The sequence below is a fragment of the Pan paniscus genome, chromosome 5, assembly GCF_029289425.2.
Source record: "Pan paniscus chromosome 5, NHGRI_mPanPan1-v2.0_pri, whole genome shotgun sequence".
NCBI lineage: Eukaryota > Metazoa > Chordata > Mammalia > Primates > Hominidae > Pan > Pan paniscus.
Genome location: NC_073254.2, coordinates 60,575,883 through 60,596,514, shown reverse-complemented (window position 1 = coordinate 60,596,514; position 20,632 = coordinate 60,575,883). Strand labels below are relative to the sequence as shown.

Sequence of the window (20,632 nt, the reverse complement as noted above, 5' to 3'; positions counted from 1 at the left end):
GGTTACTTCTGTTTGCAGGGTCTCTGAACAGCCATCCCACCTCAAAGTATGTCAAAGAAGTATACTTTGGGGTGAAATATTTTTATTTCCTTCAGTCACTATTTATCTTATTTTTCAAAAGCCTACAGGAAAGGTTATATATAATTTTAAGAAGCCCATTTGTTTGCTTGAAGATCTTAATTATAAGTTTTGCTGCAACTAGTTACAGGACTATAGGCAAATTAGTTAATCTCTTCAAGTCTGTATTATTATCCTTGTAAAATGGAAACACTGCTGTTTGTTATCCTCAAAAAAAAAAAAGCTGAGTGAAACTCGTGTGATATGATCAAATGAGATAATACTTTGAGAAAGAATTAATCAAAGAAGAAATTTTTAAACTCATCTGGATATCCCATGCTATATTTGAATATGTGTTTATCCGCAAGGGAGAAATGGAGAGCAATATTACCAATTCTTCACAGGGCATTCTTCATTGACGTTTGTCCCAGTCTTGTGTTTCTTTCTTCTCTGATTTTTACTTTTAGTTTATGTCACCTAATCCTTTCTGGAATCAGGGGACGTTACATATAAATACATTTTAAAACAGCACTCACCCTTTGTATGCTTGAATCATGCTTTAAAAAAACAATCCAGAAATTCAACTACCCTATGAGCTCTGTGATGCGTATTTTATTAACCCTTTCTTCTATATCTATAATTTGAAGATGGCTGGAGTCAGCTGGCAAATACAGAAGCAGGAAACATTACACTGAAGCTTAGAAAATAATATCCCCAAATGAAGGCATCAGAAATAAAAGTTCTTCTCTGACCTTCTTTCTCTCAAGGTGAGTCATAAAAACCAGAATCCCTTTTCCCCAAAGCCAGCCACAAAATCTTAGAATATTACTCTAACTTTCCCTTTGCCTTTCTGTGTAAAAATTGGACATAAAGAAATTTTCTGACCTCCCTTATTTGGCTGTAGGTCATAAGACCCCCATTCCATAGAGGGCCCTGTGCCACACCCAGAAGGAAGGCTGCTCAGAGAGGCCAAGACGAGTCTAGACAGGCAGGCCCTGCTGGGGTTTCCCAACTCCATCTATTAGCATTAGATCATACCCTTATTGTCCAATCGTATTTCTCCATTGCTGCTCGTACTTTGTTGAACCTAAGCAAAAATCGGACAATTTTCTGTGTATTTTTGGGTCTTCATTCAGAAGGTTCCTGTGTGTATATGTTAAATAAATTTTTATGATTTTTCTCCAATTATTCTGCCTTGTATGAAGTGATTTTTCCATGAAACTTCAGGGGCTCAAGGGTCCTGGCCCCTGAAATTAATATAACCTAGGACATAAATTTACCCTTCTATTATCTCACTCCTCATACCACCCCCACCCCCAACACACACACTTCTTCTTCTTTTTTTTTTCTCAATATTCTAGAATGTACCTGGAATGAGCCTAAAATATTTTTTCCCCCAGGAATGGTGTAATGTATGGAATGGTTATTTCTAGGGGTATTTAGCTTATGAATGATTAAAGAAAAAGTCAAAAAGGACTTTGGAAATTATCAAATTTAAACCTGCATTTTACATTATTAAATAAACTTCGTATGAGGTCGTTGGTTTAGATTGAGCCCCTGCACTAGGTTCAACAGACCAAACCAAAATGCAGTCACTCCTGCTGAAGTTCCATGTCACCAAGCCAAAAGTAAGTTCTTTACCTGACCTTCTGAGAAATCAGGAGAGTGAGAGATAATAGCCAAATCTCCACACAAGCCAGTTTTAGCTGGCATGATAAGGAAATCCCCTCTGTTTTAACCTTTACAAGGAAAGGTGCTTGGAAATAACCAACTTGCTTTTTGTCTTTTGATTCTGCTTTTCTCAGCCCTTTTCTGTCTACAAAACCAACCTCCTCTGCTCAGTTCATCCGAACACATTCCACTTTGTAGAATTAGATGTCGCCCAATTCTAGAATCACAAATAAAAGCCAATTAAGGTCTTTAAATTTATTGTAATTTTGTCTTTGAGCAACATATATGAAGTTTTAATTACCTGCTTAGTTATAGGTAGCAAATTTGAAACACTCATTCCTTTCCCAAGGACATGATGAAGTGATCAGATTATTTTATACCCCTTTGAACAGCTTTCTGAGGCATGTTTGTATAGGCTTCTTGGTTACTTTAGAAACATTCTAAGCAGCAGAGCAGTCTTACAACCTGAGTATTTTCTATCTTCGCAGATTCACGTGTCTGGATTTGTTGACTTAGTGGGTTGGCACAGGGTACATGCAGACCCCAGGTCAAATGAGTACTGAGATTTTTCTCTTCTATGAGATGTATTTCAATCCCCTGAAGTTTCCACGGGAATTCTTTATTTCATGGTGGATGAGGTCGTATGTCCTGTCCCATAACTGTCCTGCCACCATCACCTGATTTTCAACCATAACCTGTTTTTGGTCATGCTCTGAGCCCCCATTTTTTCTGTAACCTCCAGGTGGTGTTTAAGCTGCTGCACCCCATTGAGGGGTTAGTGGTAATCGCTCTGTGGTTCTCTCTGTGTGCACACGAATAAATTTGTATGCCTTTTCTCCAATTAATCCTGCCTTTTGTGAGTTGATTTTTCAGCGAACCTTCAGAGGACAAAGTGGAAGTTTTCCCTTGGCCCCTATAATTATTTCATATTGCCTTAATTTCTTACATTATGACTATATTTATGTATTTCTTATATAATTTAAAATAAAAGATATATGATTAACATTAGAGTACAATGATGTTCATGAATGGCACCCATCCACTTGAGCCCCAGTAAATTGCTGCCCCTGTGGTCTTAGCACTAAGACCGGGGAGTGGCATTTCGGCTGGGAGGGTGTTTGCAAATCTGTAGCTAGTGTAGCTCCTGCAGCTTGTGCCAATGCAGACAGCGTCATCAGCCATCCACTGACCACACCAAGGTGCAAGCAGCCCCAGGGCAAAGTCAGGGAGCTGCTGCATAACAAAGGGCAAATTCTATAACTTTTCCAATTCTCAGTTTTTTCATCTTTAAAATGGGAATAAAGGCAATGATAGCAGTACCAGCTCACTCATAGATTTTTAGTTTGTTTTTGTTTTTGTTTGTTTGTTTGTTTTTTCCTGGCAATATCCTGCTTGATATTTCCATGCATTGCAGCTCTGACCTAGTGACTGAAGACTGAAACAAGGTAAAAGGTCAAAGGCAGATGATGAATGGCTGGAGCCAAACTGGGATGAGTTAACTAACTGATACATATCATAGTGACCTAGTTCTGCCTGGCATCTTTGCAGAACTAAAACTGGGACCTAAATAGCATTGTTTCCAGGAGAAGAAAACTGGTTGGCAATTTGTCAAAATAGTAGAAGCAAGGTCTCAGCCCCATTTTTTTTTTTTATGGCCTTATGAATTTTAAGTAACCTCAGGAAGGCATTGGAAGTTTTCCTTGAGATAGAAATCTCTCCCTCTGTCCTTTTCAAAGCCTCCATGGACAAAATACTATCAAAATGATCGTTATTCTGCCAGTCATGTTAACAAGGAAGTGTGCATTTTAATAATTTTTCATTCCTTTTCCCCAGAGAGATAGACACAGGGAATGCCAGCTCAAAGGCCAATGTATCCACACATCCACCCTTAATTAAATAGGTGGGCAAGAGTATACATTTTGCAATTTAAAAAACTATTTTACTACAGAACTAGATTCCTACTTTTTCTGGGTTTAAAGACACACATGGTCTTAGCGTATGTACATACATATATAAAGTGAGTAAGGCAATCTAGAAATGTACACAAAAGAAAGTAAAATTCTTCCCCAAACTCACCACCAGGAGATACTGCAAATGACAGTTTTGTGCATGTCCATTTTGAAAAGTATGTTTTCCTTTATATATATTTAAATTTTTTTCCAGTACAAATACATCAGGGAAGCCAATGGCTGTCTACTGTTTCACTTGCTCAGTGTATAGTAATAATAGACAAAAATACTTTTTTCTCCCTTTCAGAAAGTCCTGCTTTCAAGGGAGGTTGATTCTCTGTTACCACAGTCGGGGGCTACATTGATAGAATTATTCCACAGCATTCCTGAAAACTCGGTCTAGTAATTTTTCTGCCCTTTTCACTTCCTGCAGGTCAAACATCCTAAAGACCAACAAGAGTTTTGACATTTAGGCTCAACCCCTATTCTGGGGGAGTGCCTGTACACTTAGGATTCAGTGGGACAACCTCTCTACCTTCTTCCCTCAGTTTTGTGTGTTGATTGTTACTGGCCTGACTTTTTAGCCATTTTCTGTCCCTTTCTCTAATAAGATAAAACTTGGTGTGGAACCTGCCCAGTAAGTTTGGTGAAATTTCTAACCATCTATGAAGTAGTGCCTTATGTGCTCCCTTCTACCCCCACCCCCGCAGCCAGTGCTGGTTCCCCACACCTGGTCACTAGGCTCTGTAAGCTTCTCAGGGCCAGCCAGTTCTGCACTGGCACCAAGCCAGTCTCAGCAAACAAAGAACAATCGGCATGTTGTTCTCAATCCAGTTCACACTTAAAACCCTCTGGGCCAGGCACAACCTCCCTCCACTGCCCTCAGACTCTTTGACTTTCTGATTGACTGGGTGGTGACACCTGGGCTGGGGAGCAAAGCAGTAAGGAGAGACAGCAGAAAGCAATAGTTATGCTTCCATTGCAGAAGCACCTTCCACTCCCTGTCCAGGCTGGTGAAGATCTTCCATGACATTAATCCTTGCAAAGGCTATGTTTCCTCTCCACCTCCAATAGGTAGAATAAGTGGAAGAAACGCCAACACAATACTGATTGTTTTTTCTTTATTTGATTACTCTAAGGCTGCTTTTGAAATATCAAATGTGAAGCTTTTTCTAAAAACATATTTTGTTGTCTGCCCTAAGCACATGCTTAGCCTGCCTATAATGTAAACCAGCTATGGTGGCCAGACATACACACATCAGAATTTGGGAAACTGGTAGCATTTTCATTTACTAGTAGCATTTTCACTTCAATTTCAATAACATTCAATAATAATTAATAATTTCTGCCAGTGAAATCTTACTACTGGAAATCCAAAACTGATGTTTGTTCTACTTAAATGTAAATTTATTGACCCATCACACTTTGATAAGTATTGCTAAGAGGTGGAAGAAAAAGATACCTACAAAACTTAAGAAACTTTGCCCTCAATAGCATTTTTTTTTTTTTTTTTTTTTGAGATGGAGTCTCGCTCTGTCGCCCAGGCTGGAGTGCAGTGGCGCGATCTCGGCTCACTGCAAGCTCCGCCTCCCGGGTTCACGCCATTCTCCTGCCTCAGCCTCCCGAGTAGCTGGGACTACAGGCGCCCGCTACCACGCCCGGCTAATTAATAGCATATTTTTTAAAGTAAAACTTTATTTTCCTTGCAGTCCCTTTGAAGATGTTTTAACTTTTAGAAATCGAAGACCTAGTTATGTGACAAATATTAAAATCACCAGGAGAGAATTTTTAATGTACCAATGCCCAGGCCTCCCTCCTGCACACTCCTCCATGCTGAGTTGCCATAGGGTGGCTGTCATCTCTATTGCTTTAAAAGCTTCCCAGGTGATTCTAATATGAAGCCAGCTTTGAGACCCAGTAAGAAGACGTGTGTACACCCCATCAGATGGTCCAGGAGAAAATAATGCAGTGACTAACTCATCAGTAGTTTCCGTCTGTCTTCCATTAACAAAAATGGTTACCATTTCAGATTAACTCAGCAAAAAAAAAATATGAATTAAATTATAACAGAAGGTACTAGAGATACTGATATAGAGAATTGTAGATATGTCTAGTAAACTATGTCCATGTATGTTAAATCTTAACTATCAAGACATTTCATTAGGGTACTTGTGAATCATGTATGGCCTGGAATGGTGAAATTCAAGTCTTGGAGTATCTCTTTCATACTCTTAGCTACTCTAGTTGCCACTGGCAACCTTAGACCATGTTGATTTGTGTCCTTCAGGAGGCTTAAGCCTCTGTAAGTAACTGATGGTCCAGCATAGCCAGTATTTCCAGTCCTTTGCCACAATTGCTCTCAGTGTGTCTGAACACAGCTTTTTCCCTGCACAGGGGTTGAGCAGCAGAGATCTGCCACTGCCTCTCCAAATGTACATCAATGGCATCTATCCCAAGCTGGGGTCAGGGCTACAGATACAGGCAGTAGTATCTCCTCATTGTTGTTGTTTTTTTTCTTTTAGACATTGTATTATGAAAAATTTCCAGCATACAGAAAAGTTGAAGAACACCCACATGCCTGCTACTCAGATTCTACAATAAACATTTGCTATATTTGTTTTACCTACATATCTAGTCATCCATCCATCCATTCATATTATTTTTAATGCACGTCTTATTTTTTAATGCACTGTCAACTACAGACATCAGTACTCTTCACCTCCAAACATTTCAGCAACATATCATTAACGATAGTCAAAAATTTGTTTAGAGTTCCTTTTGTTTTAAATAAAATTTATAAAGAATGAAATGTGTAATTCTTAAGTGTACTATTCTTTGAGTTTTCACAAATGCATAGACCTATGTAACCTAAAGTCCTATGAAGATGTAGAATATCCCATCCCCCTAGGAAGTTCCCTCATGGCCCTTCCAAATAATCTCTGCTTACTCTGGTTTTCAAGCAACCACTGTTTTGCCTTTTAACAAACTATAGATTTGTTTTGCCTTCTATAGCTTCATATAAAAGAAATAAAATCGTATAGTAAGTACTCTCTTGAGTCTGGTTGTTTCATTCAACATCATGCTTTTGAGATTCACCCATGTTGTTGTTGTTGTTGTGTATCAGTAATTCACACATTTTCATTAGAAGTCTTTGGTCCAACATTAATCAAGAAAGACTCAAGGCAGGACCAGAAGCAGCTTGCAGCCAGCTAGGCCACAGGAGTATGCTCTCTTGCATCTCTCATATGTTGGAGGCCAGCAGCCATGTCATAAGGACACCAAGCAGCTACATGGAGAGGACTATGTGGCAAAAGTCTGAGGCCTTCTGCAAACAGCCATATGAGCAAGCCCTTTGGAAGAAGAGTCTGTAATCCCAGTCAAACCTTCGGATGACTGAAGTCCTATCCTACATGACTGCAACAGCAAGAGAACCTGAGCCAGTGTTCCATGGTATAGAAGTAGTAGCCAGCATTGCACGGTGTGGATATACCACAACTTATTTATCCATTTGCTAGTCAATAGACTCCTGGGATATTCTCAGTTTGTGGCATGATATGGTTTGGATCTGTTCCCTGGCCTGGATCTCATGTCAAATTGTAATCCCCAGTGTTGGAGGTGAGGGCTGGTGGGAGGTGATTGAATCATAGGGGCAGATTTCCCACTTGGTGCTGTTCCATTGTGAGTGAGTGAGTTCTCATGAGATCTGGTCACTTAAAAGTGTGTGGCACCTCCCCCTACTCTCTCTTGGTCCTGTTCCTGCCATGTAAGATGACTGTTCAGGCTTTGCCTTCTGCCATGAGTAAAAGCTCCCTGAAGCCTCCCCAGAAGTAGATGCCACCATGCTTCCTGTATATATTGTAGAGCAGTGAGTCAATTAAACCTCTTTCCTTTATAAATTACCCAATGTCAGGTATTTGTTTATAGCAGTACAAGAACAGACTAATACAGAAAAATGGTACCAGGGGTTGGGATAAAGATATCTGAAAATATGGAAGCAGCTTTGGAACTGAGTTGGAAGAATGTAGAAGGCTCAGAAGAAGATAGGAAGATGGGGGAAAGTTTGGGACTTCCTAGAGTATTGTTAAATTGATGTGACTAAAATGCTGATAGTAATATGTGATATGGACAATGAAGTCCAGGCTGCAGCAGTCTCAGATGGAGACGAGAAACTTATTAGGAACTCAAACAAATGTCGCTTTTGTTATGCATTAGCAAAGAGGTTGGCTGCATTGTTCCCCTATACTAGGGATCTGTGAAACTTTGAACTTATGAATGATGATTTAGGGTATCTGGCAGAAGAAATTTGTTAGCAGCAAAATGTTCAAGATGTGACCTGGCTGCTTCTAACAACTTGCGTTCATATACATGAGCAAAGAAATGACCTGAAATTGGAACTTATTTTTAAAAGGGAAGCAGAGCATAAAAGTTGGAAAATTTATAGCCTAGCTATATAGTAAAAAGGAAAAACCCATTTTCAGGGGAAGAATTCAAGCAGGCTGCAGAAATTTGCATAAGAGGAGCCAAGTGCTAATATCCAAGGCAATGGAGGAAAGGCCTTGAAGACATTCCAGAGACCTTTATGGCAGCCCCTCCCATCACAGACCTGGAGGCGTAGGAGGGAAGAATGGTTTCCTGGGCCAGGCTCAGGGCCCCACTGCCCTGTGCAGCCTTGGGATACTGCTCCCTGTATCCTGGCTGCTTCTACTCCAGCTGTGGCTTAAAGGGGCCTGGGTACTGCTCAGGCTGCTGCTTCAGAGGGTGTAAGCCATAAGACTGGTGGCATCCACGTGGTGTTAAGTCTGTGGGTGCACAGAGTGCAAAAGTTGAGGCTCTACTACCTAGATTTCAGAGAATTATGGAAAAGTGTGAATGTGCAGGCAGAAGCCTGCTGCAGGGATGGAGCCCTCAGGGAGAACCTCTATTAGGGCAATGCAGAGGGAAAATGTGGGATTGTAGCCCCCACTCAGAGTCCTTATTGGGGTACTGCCTAGTGGAGCTATGAGAGGATGGCCACTGTCCTCCAAACCCCAGAATGGTAGAGCCACAAACAGCTTGCACCATGTGCCTGGAAAAGCCACAGGCACTCAGTGACAGCCCATCAGAGCAGCTGTGGGAGCTGAACCCTGCAAAGTCACAAAGGAGGAGCTTCCTAAGGCTTTGGGGGCCCACCCCTTTCACCAGTGTTCCCTGGATGTGAGAAATGAAGTCAAAGAAGATTATTTTGGAGCTTTAAGATTCAATGACTGCCCTGCTGGTTTTCAGACTTGCATGGGGGCCTGTAGACCCCCTTTTTTGGGCCAATTTCTCCTTTTGGAACAGGAGTATTTACCCAATGCCTATATCCCTATTGTATTTTGCAAGTAACTAACTTTTTTTTTATTTTACAGGCTCATAGGTGGAAGGGACTAGCCTTGTCTCAGATGAGACTTTGGACATTGGGCTTTTGAGTTAGTGCTGGAATGAGTTAAAACTTTGGGCAATTGTTAGGAAGGCATGATTGTATTTTGAAATATTACAAGGATATGAGATTTTGAAGGAGCCAGGGACTGAATTATATGGTTTGGATCTGTGTCCCTGCCCAAATCTCATGTCTAATTGTAATCCCCAACGTTGGTGATGGGGCCTGGTGGAAGATGATTGGCTTATGGAGCCAGATTTCCCATTTAGTGCTGTTCTGGTGATAGTTAGTGAGTTCTCATAAGGTCTGGTCATTTAAAAATGTGTGGCACCTCCGCTACTCTCTCTTTTGGTACTTTCCCTGCCATGTAAGACACCTGCTCCTGCGTTGCCTTCTGGCATGAGTAAAAGCTTCCTGAGGCTTCCCCAGAAGCAGATGCTGCTATGCTTCCCATACAGCCTGCAGAACTGTGAGCCAATTATACCTCTTTTCTTTCTAAATTACCTGGTGTCAGGTATTTCTTTACAGCAGTGTGAGAACAGGCTAATACAGGGGGTTTATGTGAACATTCTTGTACAAATCTTTTTGTGAACATGTGTTTTCATCTTTCTTTGATAAATACCTAGGAGAAGAACTGCTAGATCATGGGGTAAGTATATGTTAATTTTACAAAAAAACAAAATCTGCTAGATCTTTTCCCCAAGTAGTCATATTATCTTACATTCCTACCAACAGTTTATAAGAATTCAGGCACTCAGACATCCTCATCAATATCTGATGTTGTCAGTCTTTAATTTTAGCCATATTAGTGGTGTGTAGTGGGATCTCATTGTAGTTTTAATTCATATTTTGCTTTTCCTCTGTTACATGTGAGTTAACACCTGCCATGTGCAAAATGTTATGCAAAATGTACCAGGACTTTCCTAGTCAGACTGTGGTCCGTGAATCAGTCATATTAGTATCCTTTGGGAGCTGGATATGCCGAGAAATACAGAGTTCCTGCCCCATCCCAGACCTGCTGAATCAAAAATCTGCATTTCAACAAGAACCCTAGATGATTCTTATGAATATTTAAAGTAAGAAGTTCTGTATTGGAGATATAAAGGTAAATAAGATGTGGTTATTGACCTGGAAAAATGGGGCAAGATAGAAAAGGTGGTAAGCCGGGACCAGGTATAAGTGGAGCAAAGTTATTATAATAAATATAATGTGATGCCTGACCCAACAGACATGAAAACAAAATTTGAAAGGAGATGGAGAGAACAGATGGGGCTTCATGGGGAAGGCCTCTCTTATGTGGGTCATGAGCAGTAGATGGGGAGGAAAAAGGAAGAAAGATATGTATTCTTAGCTGTACTGCGAAAAGCTTAGTCTGATAAAAGGCAGGAATTGGATTGGGGAGGGGTAACAGACAAAGATAAGTTTTTGGATTAGAGTGACAATTTAAATAAGAGAAATTGAAAGTAAAGTGACTGCAAGATCCCTAATCTTGTACACTGTACACTGTAGACAGATATGTTCATTTATTAAAGGAGACTTCTTAGTATTTGGTTGGGACTTCAGGACATGGAAGTAATAGGGCAGAAACAATGTGCTATGATTATTAACAATGACAGAGTAGATTTTCCTTATCAATAATAAAGAAACTGAGAACAACAAGATATAGTAAAGTCACCAAAGGTGCAACAAATACTAGCAGGGAAATTGATTGCAAATATAATTTCATGTGTATAAATACAGATATGTATACACACACACACACACAAAAGGGAACAATTCTGATTTTGGTGTGGATTATCTGGAATTTAGAGATACGCCACTACTTATTTTCTGTTTAGTTTGAATGTTATGAATGGTAGGAGCCAAGACTTGAGTTAAAGTTTTATGGATACTTTATTACTTAGGTAGAATCAGGGCAGGAATAAAACACATTTTAGGTTAGTCTGTAGATTGACTCTAGAAAAATAAACATTAAAGAGAAAAAAATAATAATCATGAGGAAGACTTGAGAAAACCTGCAAAATACTTTTGTAATTGGCATTGTTTAAAAATGCTTATCTTGTTCTTGTTTCTCTAGCAAGTCTCAGAAGACACCATTAGAATTTAATAATCATTTCCTGTAGGAAACTGAGTTATTATAGTGTGAAAACGTGGGTTTTGGATTCAAATACTCTTGGATTCAGGTCTGGCTTCTCTGCTTATTGTCTGCCTGATCTTGGACAAATCAATTTACCCAAAACTCAATTTCCTCAGGTGTACAATAGAAAAATGAATTGCGTATAGAGTAGTTGTGAAGATTGAATGTTCTTCACAAGCTCCTAAGAGTTGTTATCACCTCACACCGGCTAGAATGGCTATCATCAAAAAGAGGAAAGATAACAAGTGTTGGTGAGGATGAGGAGAAAAGGGGACGCTTGCCCACTGTTGGTAGGAATGTCAATTAGTACAGCCATATTGAGAACAGTATGGAGGTTCCTAAAAATATTAAAAATAGAACTACCATAAGGTCCAGTAATTCCTCTACTGGCTATATATCTAAAGGATATAAAATCAGTATGTCAAAAATATATCTGCACTCTCATGCTTATTGAGGCATTATTCACAATACCTAAGATATGGAATTAACCTCTGTCCAACAACAGATGAATGGATAAAGAAAATGTGACATATATACACAATGGAATTATATTTGGCATTTTTTGGTATGAACATGGCTCACTGCAGCCTCGACCTCCTGGGCTCAAGCAATCCTCCCTCCTCAGCCTCCCAAGTAGCTGGGACCACAGGCATGCACTGCCATGTCCAGTTAATTTTTATTTTTTAATCTTTGCAGAGATGGGGTCTTTCCCTGTTGCCCAGGGTGGTCTTCAACTGAGCTCAGGTAATCCTCCTGCCTTAGACTCCCAAAGTGCTGGGATTACAGGCATGAGCCACCATGCTAAGCCCTGTTTAGCCTTTAAAAAAAAGGAAATCCTGTCATTTGCAACCACATGGATGAAACTGGAGGACATTATGTTAAGTGAAATAAGCCAGGACAGAAAAACAAATACTACCACATGATCTCACTTATATGTGGAGTGTAAAACAGTGAAACTCATAGAAACTGAGAGTAACATGGTGGTGGCCAGAGGTTGGTGGGTTAGGGGACTGGGGAGATGTTGGTCAAAGATGCAAAATTTGAGTTAGACAGGAGGGATAAGTTCAAGAGACATATTGTACCCATCTAGTACTACAATACATGTGTTAAAATACCTTAAACAAATTAAATTCAGTAGAGCTTAATCGCTGAAAGAAGATGTGTGAATCAGGCAGCATCCCCAACCAGAATAGGTTCAGAGCAACTTTGCACTGCCATGTGGTTGGAGAGGATTTACAGACAGAAAAAGGAAAGTGACCTCCAGAAAATGGAGGTGAGGTACCTAAACAGCTGGATTGATAACAGCTTGTTGTTTGCCTTATTTGATCACAAGTTTGAAGAGTTGCCCATCTTTGGCCAAAACTTGCTGATTGTTGCAAGAGTAGGTTACAGTCTGTTTACACACCACATTAGGTTACATTTCACTATGTACAGAGAAACCTTTAGGCTGAACCTAAAACATGTAAGAAGTCAGCTTTAGGTTAAATTTAATTTAATGCATTGTATATTTGAAAATTTCTAAAAGAATAGATTTTAAGTGTTCTCATTGCACAGGCAAAAAATAAGTATGTGAGTTAATACGTATGTTAAGTGGCTTGATTTGACTATTCCACAATGTATACACATATTAAGGCATCATGTTGTGCATCATAAGTATATACAATTTTTACTTGTCAATCTAAACATTTTTAAAAAATTAAATGTGGGTTGTTAAATGAACTGTAAAAAATAAGTAAAAGGCGAATTGAGCTCCAAACTAAAGTGACACATAGATCAAATATGTTTAACATAAGTTTAGAATTTGAGGCATTTTATCTTCAAAGCAAAATAATTGGGAAGTGGGAAAAAAAAAAAACCCATCAAGTTGACGAATCTATGAACTAGCTCTGACCTAGACCTAAACAAACTCAGCTCTGGAGGAGGCGCTGGGGTCGGAGCCGAAAGCAGGCAACAGTGCCACCTGGTGGATTATACATGCAGAAAAACATTCAGAGTTTTCAAATCCTGAAGGTGATTTCACACCTGATCCCTTCTTGGATATTTCAAGTTTTTACCTTTGATATAAAACGTGTTCATTTTTATTGTATTATCTGCCATCAGCTTCAATTATAGACATCTGGTATTTTTCTAACTCTACAGACCTACTTTTTTATAGAGCATATATTTCGTTTTTTGTTGTCGTTTTTAAGTAATGGAAGCAAATTTTAGTGCTAGAAGTTTAGTGTCAGCTGTTGGGGGACATGCACCCAATCTTATTACAAACAGCAGAAAGCAGCCTGGCTTACTGCATTCCTGTGCAAATCACGAAAAATACTGTCTGTTAATGTCTTTTGAAGGTGGCAATTACTGCAAAATGTAATCATCAAGATTTAGAGTAACTATCAGCGTTGTTAAAAGAAAATATGTCCCAAAATGTATAATAATAAATGGAATACAAAGCAGAACTAAGTTCCATTAATATGCTCACATGTTGAAATTACTCATGTTACCCGTACATTATTTTTTCCCCTCCAGAATCTTCATTGTGAACTCATAAGAAAGTTGATGTGGCTTAGTTGTGGGAGAAGGGGAGGAAACAGTCACTGAACACACCTGTGTAATCTGCCAGGCTTCAAGATTTTACATATTGTATGTCATTTAATCTTTCTACCCACAATAAAGAAAAGGATTTGTGTCACCCGATAGCATATTCTACCCCTCCCACATGGGCATGCGAGGTGTGAGTATCCAGGCAGGGAAAGTGGAATGAATCACAGTGATAGTTAACATTTCTGAGAGTTCATGGACCCTCCTGAAATCGTCTGGCCACAAACATTATTGCATAGGGTTCTAGAATGTTCCTCAACCTCCTGAAGCATGTTACCTCCATTTTTACAAATAAGAAAATGAAGACTGGGAAAATTTAGATGATTGTGCCCAAGGTCACCTGCGTAAGCAAGCAGTAGAGGCAGCATTTACACTGAGATCTGTTTGGCACCAAAGTTTTTCTTACTCCATATTGCATTTTGCTAAAACAATATGCAGTTCATTCTCCCTTCATCTTCATGACTTCTGTTAAACAATAAATACTTCACTAAAACCTTGATGGTTGCTTTTTCTAGTGCCACAATTCTGTAATTTGTCTTCTTTGTCCCCTACTTCTACCCACTCCCTACCCAAATGTAAACCAACACCAAAATAGAATTTAAATATGCATAGATCAATTGAGTACAGTATCTATTAATAGGTAAATTTAAAGGAAAATCAGACAAAATCTTAAGGCACCATGCAAAACATTAAGTGAGCCCTTCCCTGCTGCAAGCATTAATTACCCTTTGTGCTTTGTAAAGTCACCATATCACAGCCTGGGAAGTGCATAGGGACAAGAATGAGAGAAGATGTTCTTATTTATTACCTGATTTGTTGGGACAATCACTTGTTCAAGCAAAATCCTCTGGCTTTCAGAAAGTCATTTGGCTCAAAAATAAAGAAAGATATCTTTGAATCTTCTAAATCAACAAATGAGATTAGCTAGTATTTGAGTATTTACCATTTGAAAATATTTGCTGGTCTTGTATAAATGCTTAAATTTAATGTATACACATTATATAATGTCTTCTTTCTTTTTAAAAAAGAATAAAGATGTACATGATTTCAATTTTAAAAATATAGATACTTATGGGTAGAAAAGGAGTTAGAGAATGTTAACATAATTATCTTTGGGTAGTGGAAATGCAGATTATTTTTCTTATCTTTTTCTATAGTAAACATAAACTATCTTCATAATCAGAAAGAAATCTTCTTGATATAAAATACATACATCTTTGACACTACACAGGAATCCAAGAAATTCAAAATGACAGCTGTGTATATATTTCAAGCTAAATGTGTGTTTCTTGTGGAGTACTATAAAACTGAAGTATGAAGGGACAGATAATTTGGGGCATGTGTCCCCATACCAGTGAAATTATAGGAGTCAGGTGGTATTTCCAAAGCCTTAAGCACTTTCTTTATCTTTCCTGGATGGTTCAGAGTAACAATTTTTATAATACATACTATATTGAGAAGTATATATTATACAGTGTCACACACACACACACACACACACACACAGAAAGAGGGCGAGAGAGTACGCTGATAGAGTTTGCTTTGGTTTTATAATATAGGACCAAACTTCCCAGATGTCTTTGGAGAAGAAAATCCCTAAATGATAAAATCCCAAAACCCTTCAAATCACAAAATAAAACTGTCAAAGATAGAGAAACATAATTAAAAAGAACCTGGGGTGAGAAAGCTCAATGGACTCAAATTGGCCATAGCAGAAAGCACATTTCCTTTAGGCAGAATGATAGTGATGACAAATATGCAGCTCATTTATTCTTCATTGGTTATTTAGTACACTTAGCATTAACACCAGTTCCTTCAAAACTCATCAAAATGTAGCATTGTCTTTATCTGCAACACCCTGACTCAGAGGATGCCCACTCTCTCTTTCCCTCTTTGAAGTTGGCTATCTGGGCTCCTCAGTATTTGGATATCAGGTATCAGCAGGTTCATCTGCTTTGAGATGTTTCTCTTCTATACTGGAGGTTCTAGAGAAGTGTTAGAGAGCTACTAAAGTGGTCAGACAAGGAGGATTTGGTCATGATGGAGTCCACAGAGAGGGGATGAGAAGGGAAGAAACTAGACCCACCGTGAATAAGGAAGGACTTGGGCCAGGTGAAGGTCATTTCTGAGAGTCAGGTGCTGGGGTTGGGTCCCAGCCTAAGTAAGATGACAGTGCCAGGGCAGAGCAGTAGGGGCAGGGAGAGGATGAAGCAGGGGAAGCCCTGCCTCAAAGCTTGAGGGTATTTAGTTCATCCTATCATATTGTTTTGGTGTAATGGTGGTGTTTGGGTGCTCAATTTCTTTATTAAGTTTATTTAAATAAACCTATCAAACAAGATGGTTTCAGTGAAGAAGATTCCATCTGTCTCAGTTTTGCAATATTTAATGTTCCCTTTTGTGTTTTCCTTCCTCATCTCCTCTAAGTAATAAAACAACATAGATGAATTTTACCCAAGCTCCTCTAGGACCTCTTCCAGATTGTATAATCTAAAATAGACAGCACTGAGGTGGGCCAACCAATGTAATCATGAGGCAAAATATGGATGACCATGTTCAATTTGAGAAGCAAGAAAGTATGGTGAAATTTGGGGATCATATGCAAGTAAGCATTTATGAAGAGATGTGTATGGTGAGCTAGGATGGCAGAGACAGCATTGTGAAGAATAAAATTAAGAAGGTTGTGAGATGAGGGTTATGAAAACCAAGGCCACTCAATGACTGGCTGTGAATGGCATTTGATGGAAATCTAAGGAAGAGAGAATGCCAGGAGAGGTAGATGGGAGAGTGGCATGTGCACAGTGACTGAAATGACTCTGCCAAACTATCTGACATTATCAGGTGGCTTACACACAGTTCCTTCCCTGTGCCCATATCAAAATGGGGGATATCATGCTACGATGTGCCAGTGGACCAAGTTGCTCCAATAAGCAATACCAGCTACTAGAAATGGTTTTCTGTGAGCATCTGTCTTTGTCTGGAATCCAGCTGGAATTAAAATGATTGTGGATTGAACTGCTATCTGTGTTATGTGGCTGCTCATTTTCAGTATCATCCTATGAGCATAAAATTCAGATTTCTGATCTTAGCATTCAAGGCCATCCACAGTCTAGCCCAGTACTGTCCTCTTCTCTACTTTTCCCACAATCCACACACTCCATCCAATCAGGATTACTCTCCATCATTAAGAATTCTCAACTCTGCATCATACTTCACAACTTAACTTCCCTCTTCCACTCTAATTGTCCACTTATCTATCACTTAAGACATTCACGAAGGGCAGCCAAGATGGCTGAATAGCAACAGCTCCGGTCTACAGCTCCCAGCGTGAGCGACGCAGAAGACGGGTGATTTCTGCATTTCCATCTGAGGTACCGGGTTCATCTCACTAGGGAGTGCCAGACAGTAGGCGCAGGACAGTGGGTGCAGTGCACCGTGTGCGAGCCGAAGCAGAGCGAGGCATTGCCTCACTCGGGAAGCGCAAAGGGTCAGGGAGTTCCCTTTCCTAGTCAAAGAAAGGGGTAACAGATGGCACCTGGAAAATCGGGTCACTCCCACCCTAATACTGCGCTTTTCCGACGGGCTTAAAAATGGCGCACCAGGAGATTATATCCCACACATGGCTCGGAGGGTCCTATGCCCACGGAGTCTCGCTGATTGCTAGCACAGCAGTCTGAGATCAAACTGCAAGGCAGCAGCGAGGCTGGGGGAGGGGCACCTGCCATTGCCCAGGTTTGCTTAGGTAAACAAAGCAGCCAGGAAACTTGAACTGGGTGGAGCCCACCACGGCTTAAGGAGTCCTGCCTGCCTCTGTAGGCTCCACCTCTGGGGGCAGGGCACAGATAAACAAAAAGACTGCAGTAACCTCTGCAGACTTAAATGTCCCTTTGAAGAGAGCAGTGGTTCTCCCAGCATGCAGCTGGAGATCTGAGAATGGGCAGACTGCCTCCTCAAGTGGGTCCCTGACCCCTGACCCCTGAGCAGCCTAACTGGGAGACACCCCCCAGTAGGGGCAGACTGACACCTCACATGGCCAGGTACTCCTCTGAGACAAAACTTCCAGAGGAACGATCAGACAACAGCATTTGTGGTTCACGAAAATCTGCTGTTCTGCAGCCACCACTGCTGATACCCAGGCAAACAGGGTCTGGAGTGGACCTCTAGCAAACTCCAACAGACCTGCAGCTGAGGTTCCTGTCTGTTAGAAGGAAAACTAACAAACAGAAAGGGCATCCACACCAAAAACCCATCTGTACGTCACCATCATCAAAGACCAAAAGTAGATAAAACCACAAAGATGGGGAAAAAATGGAGCAGAAAAACTGGAAACTCTAAAAAGCAGAGCGCCTCTCCTCCTCCAAAGGAACGCAGTTCCTCACCAGCAACGGAAAAAAGCTGGACAGAGAATGACTTTGACGAGTTGAGAGAAGAAGGCTTCAGACGATCAACCTACTCCGAGCTATAGGAGGAAATTCAAACCAAAGGCAAAGAAGTTAAAAACTTTGAAAAAAATTTAGAAGAATGTATAACTAGAATAACCAATACAGAGAAGTGCTTAAAGGAGCTGATGGAGCTGAAAGCCAAGGCTCCAGAACTACGTGAAGAATGCAGAAGCCTCAGGAGCCAATGCGATCAACTGGAAGAAAGGATATCAGTGATGGAAGATGAAATGAATGAAATGAAGTGAGAAGGGAAGTTTAGAGAAAAAAGAATAAAAAGAAATGAACAAAGCCTCCAAGAAATATTGGACTATGTGAAAAGACCAAATCTGCATCTGGTTGGTGTACCTGAAAGTGACGGGGAGAATGGAACCAAGTTGGAAAACACTCTGCAGGATATTATCCAGGAGAACTTCCCCAATCTAGCAAGGCAAGCCAACATTCAGATTCAGGAAATACAGAGAACGTCACAAAGATTCTCCTCGAGAAGAGCAACTCCAAGACACATAATTGTCAGATTCACCAAAGTTGAAATGAAGGAAAAAATGTTAAGGGCAGCTAGAGAGAAAGGTCGGGCTACCCACAAAGGGAAGCCCATCAGACTAACAGCAGATCTCTCGGCAGAAACTCTACAAGCCAGAAGAGAGTGGGGGCCAATATTCAACATTCTTAAAGAAAAGAATTTTCAACCCAGAATTTCATATCCAGCCAAACTAAGTTTCATAAGTGAAGGAGAAATAAAATCCTTTACAGACAAGCAAATGCTGAGAGATTTTGTCACCACCAGGCCTGCCCTAAAAGAGCTCCTGAAGGAAACACTAAACATGGAAAGGAACAACTGGTACCAGCCACTGCAAAATCATGCCAAAATGTAGACCACTGATGCTAGGAAGAAACTGCATCAACTAACGAGCAAAATAACCAGCTAACATCATAATGACAGGATCAAATTCACACATAACAATATTAACTTTAAATGTAAATGGACTAAATGCTCCAATTAAAAGACACAGACTGGCAAATTGGATAAAGAGTCAAGACCCATCAGTGTGCTGTATTCAGGAAACCCATCTCACATGCAGAGACATACATAGGCTCAAAATAAAAGGATGGCGGAAGATCTACCAAGCAAATGGAAAACAAAAAAAGGCAGGGGTTGCAATCCTAGTCTCTGATAAAACAGACTTTAAACCAACAAAGATCAAAAGAGACAAAGAAGACCATTACATAATGGCAAACGGATCAATTCAACAACAAGAGCTAACTATCCTAAATATATATGCACCCAATACAGGAGCACCCAGATTCATAAAGCAAGCCCTGAGTGACCTACAAAGAGACTTAGACTCCCACACAATAATAATGGGAGACTTTAACACCCCACTGTCAACATTAGACAGATCAACGAGACACAAAGTTAACAAGGATACCCAGGAATTGAACTCAGCTCTGCACCAAGCGGACCTAATAGACATCTACAGAACTCTCCACCCCAAATCAACAGAATATACATTTTTTTCAGCACCACACCACACCTATTCCAAAATTGACCACATACTTGGAAGTAAAGCTCTCCTCAGCAAATGTAAAAGAACAGAAATTATAACAAACTGTCTCTCAGACCACAGTGCAATCAAACTAGAACTCAGGATTAAGAAACTCACTCAAAACCGCTCAACTACATGGAAACTGAACAACCTGCTCCTGAATGACTACTGGGTACATAATGAAATGAAGGCAGAAATAAAGATGTTCTTTGAAACCAACGAGAACAAAGACACAACATACCAGAATCTCTGGGACACATTCAAAGCAGTGTGTAGAGGGAAATTTATAGCACTAAATGCCCACAAGAGAAAGCAGGAAAGATCCAAAATTGGCACCCTAACATCACAATTAAAAGAACTAGAAAAGCAAGAGCAAACACATTCAAAAGTTAGCAGAAGGCAAGAAATAACTAAAATCAGAGCAGAACTGAAGGAAATAGAGACAGAAAAAACCCTTCAAAAAATTAATGGCTCAGAAAACTGAGCCAGGAGTAAAAGGACATGAATGCTAGATACATCTTCTTCATTTAATTTATTTATCCAACAAATATTTAATAGGCAGCTATTACATATCAGATATCTGCTAGACTTTAGCTATATAGCAACGCGAAAAAATAGGCATGGGCCTTGTTCTCGTGAAACGTAAGTACCCAATGAAGGATAAATATGTCAGCAATCATAAAAATTCATTCAACAAATACGTATTCATTCAACATATATATAATATGTACCAGACACTGTTCTAGGTACTTGAGATAATGATGAAAAAGTAGACAGAGATTTGCCGCCATAAAGGGTTTACATTCTAGTAGGATAAGACAGAAAATAAAACCTCTAGTCATAATAAATAA

General features: G+C 39.9%; 1 long non-coding RNA gene across 2 annotated transcripts in view; it reads left to right on the top strand.

Moving 5' to 3' along the window:
• Positions 1 to 6,725, top strand: part of LOC117980595 (uncharacterized) — a 33,037-nt gene extending 26,312 nt beyond the window's left edge. For both annotated transcript variants that reach the window (XR_004671990.2, XR_008625627.1), the window contains 2 exons: positions 705 to 824; positions 6,200 to 6,725. This is a non-coding gene — a long non-coding RNA (uncharacterized LOC117980595). The remainder of the gene's footprint in view (positions 1 to 704; positions 825 to 6,199) is intronic.
• Positions 6,726 to 20,632: the final 13,907 nt, after the last annotated feature.